The 6,941-nt window shown below is 41.2% G+C and overlaps 1 protein-coding gene across 4 annotated transcripts in view; it reads left to right on the forward strand.

Moving 5' to 3' along the window:
• Window positions 1-6,941, forward strand: part of ZNF283 (zinc finger protein 283) — a 105,404-nt gene that overhangs the window by 48,034 nt on the left and 50,429 nt on the right. The window contains exon 1 of one of the 4 annotated variants that reach the window (XM_057534612.1): window positions 4,706-4,760. The exons of the other annotated variants lie outside the window; for them this stretch is intronic. The gene's annotated coding sequence lies outside the window, so the exon portion shown is untranslated. Of the gene's footprint in view, window positions 1-4,705; window positions 4,761-6,941 lie in introns of those variants that run through there. 4 annotated transcript variants of the gene reach the window in all.

A 6,941-nucleotide genomic window follows, 5' to 3' on the forward strand; every position in this document is an offset into this window, starting at 1 on the left:
TGTATTTTCTCTTCCTTATGATTTTCTTAATAACATTTTCTTTGCTCCAGCGTACTTTATTGTAAGAATACAGTATAATACATATAACATACAAAATGCCTGTTAATTGAATGTTTGTTATTGGTAAGGCATCTGGTCAACAGTAGGTTATTAGTAGTTAAGTTTGGGGGGAGTCAAAAGTTATACGTGGATTTTCGACTGTGTGTGGGGTTGGCATCCCAACCCCTGCATCATTCAAGGGTCAACTATATTAACATTTGCCATATTTGCTTATTCTATCTATGCTTCTGCATCAGTTAGCTTCTGCTGCGTAACAAACAACAAACAAAAAGGGTTAACAACAAGCCCTTTATTTATCTCCTGATTCTCTGTGTCTCCTGGGTTGTTCTTCTGGTATGGGCTGACTTGACCAATCTCTCTTGGGCTCTCTTATGTTTCTATGGTCAGCTGATGGGTTGGATGATCTAGGATGGTCTCACTCACAAGACTGGTAGTTGGCTGGCTATCAGTCAGGCCTCAGTTCTCCTCCATATGGCCTCTCATCTTCCAGCAGGCTAGACTGGACATTTTTCACATGGAAATGACATGTTTCCAAAGGGCAGAGAGAAAGGGCAACCTCCAATAAGGAAGTGCTTTTCATGCCTCTGCTCAAGTTATGTTTGCTAATGTCACTGGCCAGCAAGTCACAAGACTTGCCCAGAATCAGTGTGGAAGGGCATTAACCGTGTGGATAGGAGGGGAATAATTTGTGGTTACTTTTGTTCTATTTAACTATCACTGTTGAACCAATAAAAGCAAGTGGAAGATATCATTTTGCTTCACTTCTAAATATAAATCACGTAGTAAGCAAAGGATCTTTCCCTAATGTGACTCTCCTCTTCCCTCTTGGCAGGCTATTTTTTAAAAAATTGAAGTAGAGTTGATTTACAATGTTGTGTTAGTTTCAGGTATACATTAAAGTGATTCAAATATATATATTCTTTTACGGATTCTTTTCCATTATAGGTTATTACAAGATATTGAATATAGTTCCCCATGCTATACAGTAAGTCCTTCCTGTCTATCTGTTTTATGCATAGTAGTGTACATCTGTTAATCCCAATCTCCTAATTTATCTCTCCCTCCCCCTGCCTTTTCCCCTTTGGTAACCATGTTTGTTTTCTATGTGAGTCTATTTCTGTTTTGTAAATAAGTTCATTTGCATCATTTTTTTAGATTCCACATGTAAGTGATGTCATATGATATTTGTCTTCCTCTGTCTGACTTATTTCATTTAGTATGATAATCTCTAGGTCCATCCATATTGCTACAAATGGCATTATTTCATTCTTTTTTATGACTGAGTAATATTCCATTGTATATATACCACATCTTCTTTATCCGTCTTCATCTGTTGATGGACACTTAGGTTCTGCAGGCTATTTTTAAAGGGCTAAATGATTTGAAACTTGGTCATTCATCTCCCATTCACAAAATAACTGCAACAATAATGAAGAACATAGGAAGACCCACAGGGCCAACTAAGAGAAATATTTACAAACATGAACTTTTACCCACAAAGAAGTTACAGGTTTGAGCCACAGCATCTATTAAAACCCTTTGGAGAATCTATTTTATTTGTGTGATCAAGATAAAAGCACAACCGGACGGGCCTAGGTGGCTTGAGGCAAGAGGTGCCCAGTGCCGGCATGAGGTCAGGCATGAGGTCAGGCACGGGGTTGTGCCCATGTGGAACTGGCCAGAGTTCATGCAGGGATGGTTGCTGCACCAGTGAATCAAGAGAAACAAGTTTCCCAAGGCCCCAGGCACAGGTGAGGCTGAGAGGATATGAATGAGATAGCACGCAAGATGTGTCTGAACCCTTCCCTAATTAAATTCTTCTACACAATTATCTGAGCTTAGTTATGATTAGAGTTTAGAGCCTAAACTACTGATACTATATCATTAATGGTTAATTGCCTATTAAAAGTTTCTATTTCTTCTTCTTCTTAAAAATATTTATTTATTTATTTGGCTGCGCCAGGTCTTAGTTGCGGCATGCATGCGGGATCTAGTTCCTTGACCAGGGATCGAACCTGGCCCCCTGCATTGGGAGCACGGAGTCTTAGCCAGTGGGCCACCAGGGAAATCCCTCTATTTCTTCTTGTCAATTCTAAGTTGTATCTTTCTAGGAAATTGGTTATATCATCTATTTTGTTGTTGTTGTTGGCCATGCTGTGCAGCTTGAGGGATCTTAGTTCCTGATCAGGGATGGAACCCTGGCCCCTAGCAGTGAGAGTGCTGAGTCCTAACCAATGGGCCACCAGGGAATTCCCATCTGTTTTCAAATTTATTCTAATTAAAAAGTCTTCTACTTTGCGTAGTCTTTTCCCTTCTTAGTATTATTTGTGCCTTTTCTCTGTTTTATTAATTAGTCATCTCAGAAGTGCATCACTTCAAATACTCACTTTAAATAAGCAGTGATTGGTGTTTAGCCTCTCTGTTGCATCAGTGTTTTCTACTTCATTAATTTATGCTTATCATTTGCTTTGATCCATTTTCTGTTATTCATTCTGTTATTGTTTTCTAACTTCCAAGTTAGACAAAGCCTATAATTTTCATCCTTTTTAGTTTCCTCTTCCTTTGAACTTATGTCATAAGTACCCAATAAATTTCATACCTTTATCTGTACCCAATAAATTTCATACCTTTCTCTCTACCCAATAAATTTCATACCTTAATTTCTTGGTGTTCTATTTATGTTGTTTGTTGTTTTTGCTACTGTAATACATGGTGGCTTGTTTCCTTATGTTAACTTTGGGTTTATCTGTAAAAACTCTTCAAGGCATGAATGGAAGTTACAATCCTCCAGAGAATTTCCTTGATGATTTCTCCAAGCACCCTGCTACTCCAAGCCCAGGATCAATTTTATACTAATTTCTCAGCCTGACTTTCCCAGAACATGCTGGCAGTATAAATCAAGGTACTAACAAAATATTAAAAGAGGTAGACAGCAACTTACAAAAAAGATCTTACGTCATGCCCTAGTTGGTTTCTTCCAAAAATGTAAGGTTGGTTTAACATTTAAAAAAAAATCTATGTATTCTACCATGTACCAAAAACATGTATTCTACCATGTTATCAAAATAAAGAGGAAAAATTTTATGGTCATATTCGTAGATACAGAAAAGACATTTGATAAAAAATCAACAGAAATTCATAATAATAATAAAACTCATAGCAAACTAATAATTGAAATGAACTTATTTCTTTGGATTAAGAGTGTGTGTTTTTTGTTTGTTTGTTTTATTTATTTATTTTTTTAAAAATAAATTTATTCATTTATTTGTTTTTGGCTGCATTGAGTCTTCGTTGCTGCGCGCGGGCTTTCTCTAGTTGCGGCGAGCAGGGGTTACTCTTCGTTGTGGTGCGCAGGCTTCTCATTGCAGTGGCTTCTCTTGTTGCAGAGCACAGGCTCTAGGTGCGCGGGCTTCAGTAATTGTGGCACGTGGGCTCAGTAGTTGTGGCTCGCGGGCTCTGGAGCGCAGGCTCAGTAGTTGTGGCACACGGGCTTAGTTGCTCCACGGCATGTGGGATCATTCTGGACCAGGGCTCGAACCCGTGTCCCCTGCATTGGCAGGCGGATTCTTAACCATTGCGCCACCAAGGAAGTCCCAGAGTGTGTGTTTTTTAAAAAAGAAAGAGCAAACATCATACTAAAGAACCCACTCAAAAAACAACCCACCCAACAAACATACACAATGCCTGTCACACATAGTGACAGAAATATATGCTGACGTGTCACACGCATAGATGGTCATACATACACATGTATCACACAATCAGATACACCCCAGACCTGTCACAACCACACAACACATTCACATCCTCGCCCTGTCATGATACACACAAAAACACACTTCCACCACAGTCACAGATTCATCCTGATCCTGTCATACACAAACTGCAATCTCTCTTCTCCCTGGTGTACACACACGTATAGTCTGACATACGGCCGCGGAGAAACGCTCCAGCTCCGTCATGGTCACCAGATAAACTCATACAACGTATTTTACATGCAGTCACAGACATACACTGGCCATTTCGAGTGCACAGATGCCCACTCACTCACACACACACACACACACACCATTCCATCTGTCACAGGATATCTCAGCCCCGTCATGTGCACAGTCATGCAAATGCAATATCACCTTTCACACAGCGTGACGTATCCTTGGCTCTACCACGCGCACAATGTTCACACGCAACCCCTACACCACGTCTGTCCCTCACCGTCACTGAAGCACACTCCAGCGCTGTCGCATACTTGACTCTACATCACACGCAGCCTGGAGACACCCTCACCTGTTTTGACGACCCCTCCCCTCTTGTCTGTCACACCATCACCTCCGTCACAGCTCGCGTTCACCTGGAGCGTTTCCCTCCGTCCATCCCCACCGCCGGCTGGGGTCGGAGTTCGCAAAGCCCTCCCCTCCACGCCCCGCAACGATTTCGCTTTCCACCGAACCTGCTCACACGCGCAGCCCAAGAACCACGAGGAAGCTCTAGTGGGACTTCCGAGACCCACGGTTATTGGGGCCCAGTGGCCTGTGGGAAATGTAGTCCAGAGCCAGAAAAGCAGGAGACATCGGAAACCCAAGGGCCCTGGGGCGTCCCCGCCCCGGAGGTTTCTGGGAGTTGTAGTCTGTGCTCGCAGTGCGCAGGCGTCGGCTCGCGCCAGCCTTGTGTGAGTGACGTCTTGGGCGTGGGATTCTAGGGTGAGTCCCCAGGGGTAGTACGTGCCTGACCACGTTTGTGCCTGAACATCTTTGCGCTCCGGAAGGCCCAGTGTAGGCTAATGGTCCCTGAGGTGCGTCAGCTCCTGGAGCCGCACTGGGGACACAGCAGTTGGTGGGGGTGTGAGTGTGTGTGTGACTCTGTGTTACTGTGACAGTCGTGGGACAGACTGAATGGCTGTAGATGGATGTAGCAGTGTTCCGGAGCCGGTCCCTACGGTCAGATTCTCAGAAAAATTGAGACGTGTTAACACAACCATTACAGTAGTCCCCCAGTATCTGCTGCTGTTTGCTTCCAGGACTCACTGTGGATAGTGCTGAGGATGCCGGAGTCCCTTTTATAAAATGCCATAGTATTTGCATGTGACCTATGCATATCCTTCTCTATATATTAAGTCATCTGTAGATTACTTGTATTAGGTATTACGTACCTAATACCTAATACTATGTAAATAGTTGCTGTCATGCAGCAAATTCAAGTTTTGCTTTTTGGAACTTTTTGGGTTGTTTTTTTTTTTTTTAATATTTTTGATTAACGGTTGAATCCACGGATGCTGAACCCATGATATGGAGGGCTGATTGTATTTAAAAGTTATGTAGACTTACGATAAATGCATTTAGAAAACTAAGGTAATAAATACCCAACACATCACTTCCTATTATCTATGCTATTGAGATTATGTCAATTGTGTCCATAGGGCGGAAATAATTATATCGTGGTGTATCACTGTACATCTCTTCCCAACTCCACCTTCAGTGATACCACATTGGCAGCTAGAAACTGGCGGTGACAGGACTGTTTACACCATGGGAATTGGCAGTTACTACAAATGAGGGCCTGATTTATTGTTTTGTTGATCTGGGGATGGGGAAGCTTCCCAAAGTCCTACCTCCTCCTCCTGCAATATCCCTCCAGCGCCATCTTTTGGTTAAACTTACCATTGTGAGCTGAGGCAATTAACTGATAATGGAAACTTATGACTTACCATGTTTTCACTTAACAAATATCAAAAACAAATGTTGATAGTATACAATATTGTTGAGAATGTGGGGGAATGAGAACGCTCATAGGTAGCTGTTGGTAATGACTACAGTCTTTTTACAGTTGAGTTGGGTAGTATCTATCACAATGTCTGAAAGCAAACCCTTAATCAACCAGCATTTTTACATATAAGATTCTAGCTTACAAAAATGCTGACTTGAAAGAAAAAGATGCGGATACAGTAATGCTTACTGAAGCCATGTCTGTAATAATGAAGAACTGAAATTAACCTCAGTGTTTATCCTTTGAGGAATTGTTAGTCTATGCTGAACAACATGGTAGCTATTTGTGGCTATTTAAAATCATTACAATTAAATAAAATTTTAATATGTAGTTCCTTAGTCAAAATAGTCACATTTCAAATGCTTGTTAGCCAATGTGACTAGTGGACAGTTAGATAATAATTCAACATTAAAAAGAAGGAGTTAAATCTCTATAGCTGACAGAAAATGAAGTAGAGGAATTGTGTTCAAGTGAAAAGGGGAAATAGCAGAACAATATGTATAGCATGATCCCATTTATATACAAAATAGATGATCTTGGGGCTTCCCTGGTGGCACAGTGGTTGAGAATCCACATGCCAATGCAGGGGACACGGGTTCGATCCCTGGTCCGAGAAGATCCCACATGCCATGGAGCAACTAAGCCCGTGCGCCACAACTACTGAGCCTGTGCGCTGCAACTACTGAAGCCCATGCACCTAGAGCCCTGCTCTGCAACAAGAGAAACCACTGCAATGAGAAGCCCACACACCGCAATGAAGAGTAGCCCCCACTCACCACAACTGGAGAAAGCCCAAGTGCAGCAACGAAGACTCAACACAGCCAAAAATAAATAAATTAAATAAATAAATTTATTTTAAGAGGTCAAAAAAATAGATTATCTTTATACATACATTCAGTGTACAGAAAAATCTGGAAGAACACCTAAAAATGGCAACTTTGGTCACTTCAGTAGAGAAGGAATGAGTAGGGAAAGTCTCTTTTCTGATTTATATACTTTCTGTTGTTTGAATATTTAAAAACTACAACAATTAACTCAATATTGCTAAATCCAAATAAATATTTTTATTACTTATTTTGAAAGATTTTCTGCTGCTTTCTACTCTCTCATAAACTTAC

Source organism: Balaenoptera acutorostrata, chromosome 19, assembly GCF_949987535.1.
Source record: "Balaenoptera acutorostrata chromosome 19, mBalAcu1.1, whole genome shotgun sequence".
Taxonomy (NCBI): Eukaryota; Metazoa; Chordata; class Mammalia; order Artiodactyla; family Balaenopteridae; genus Balaenoptera; species Balaenoptera acutorostrata.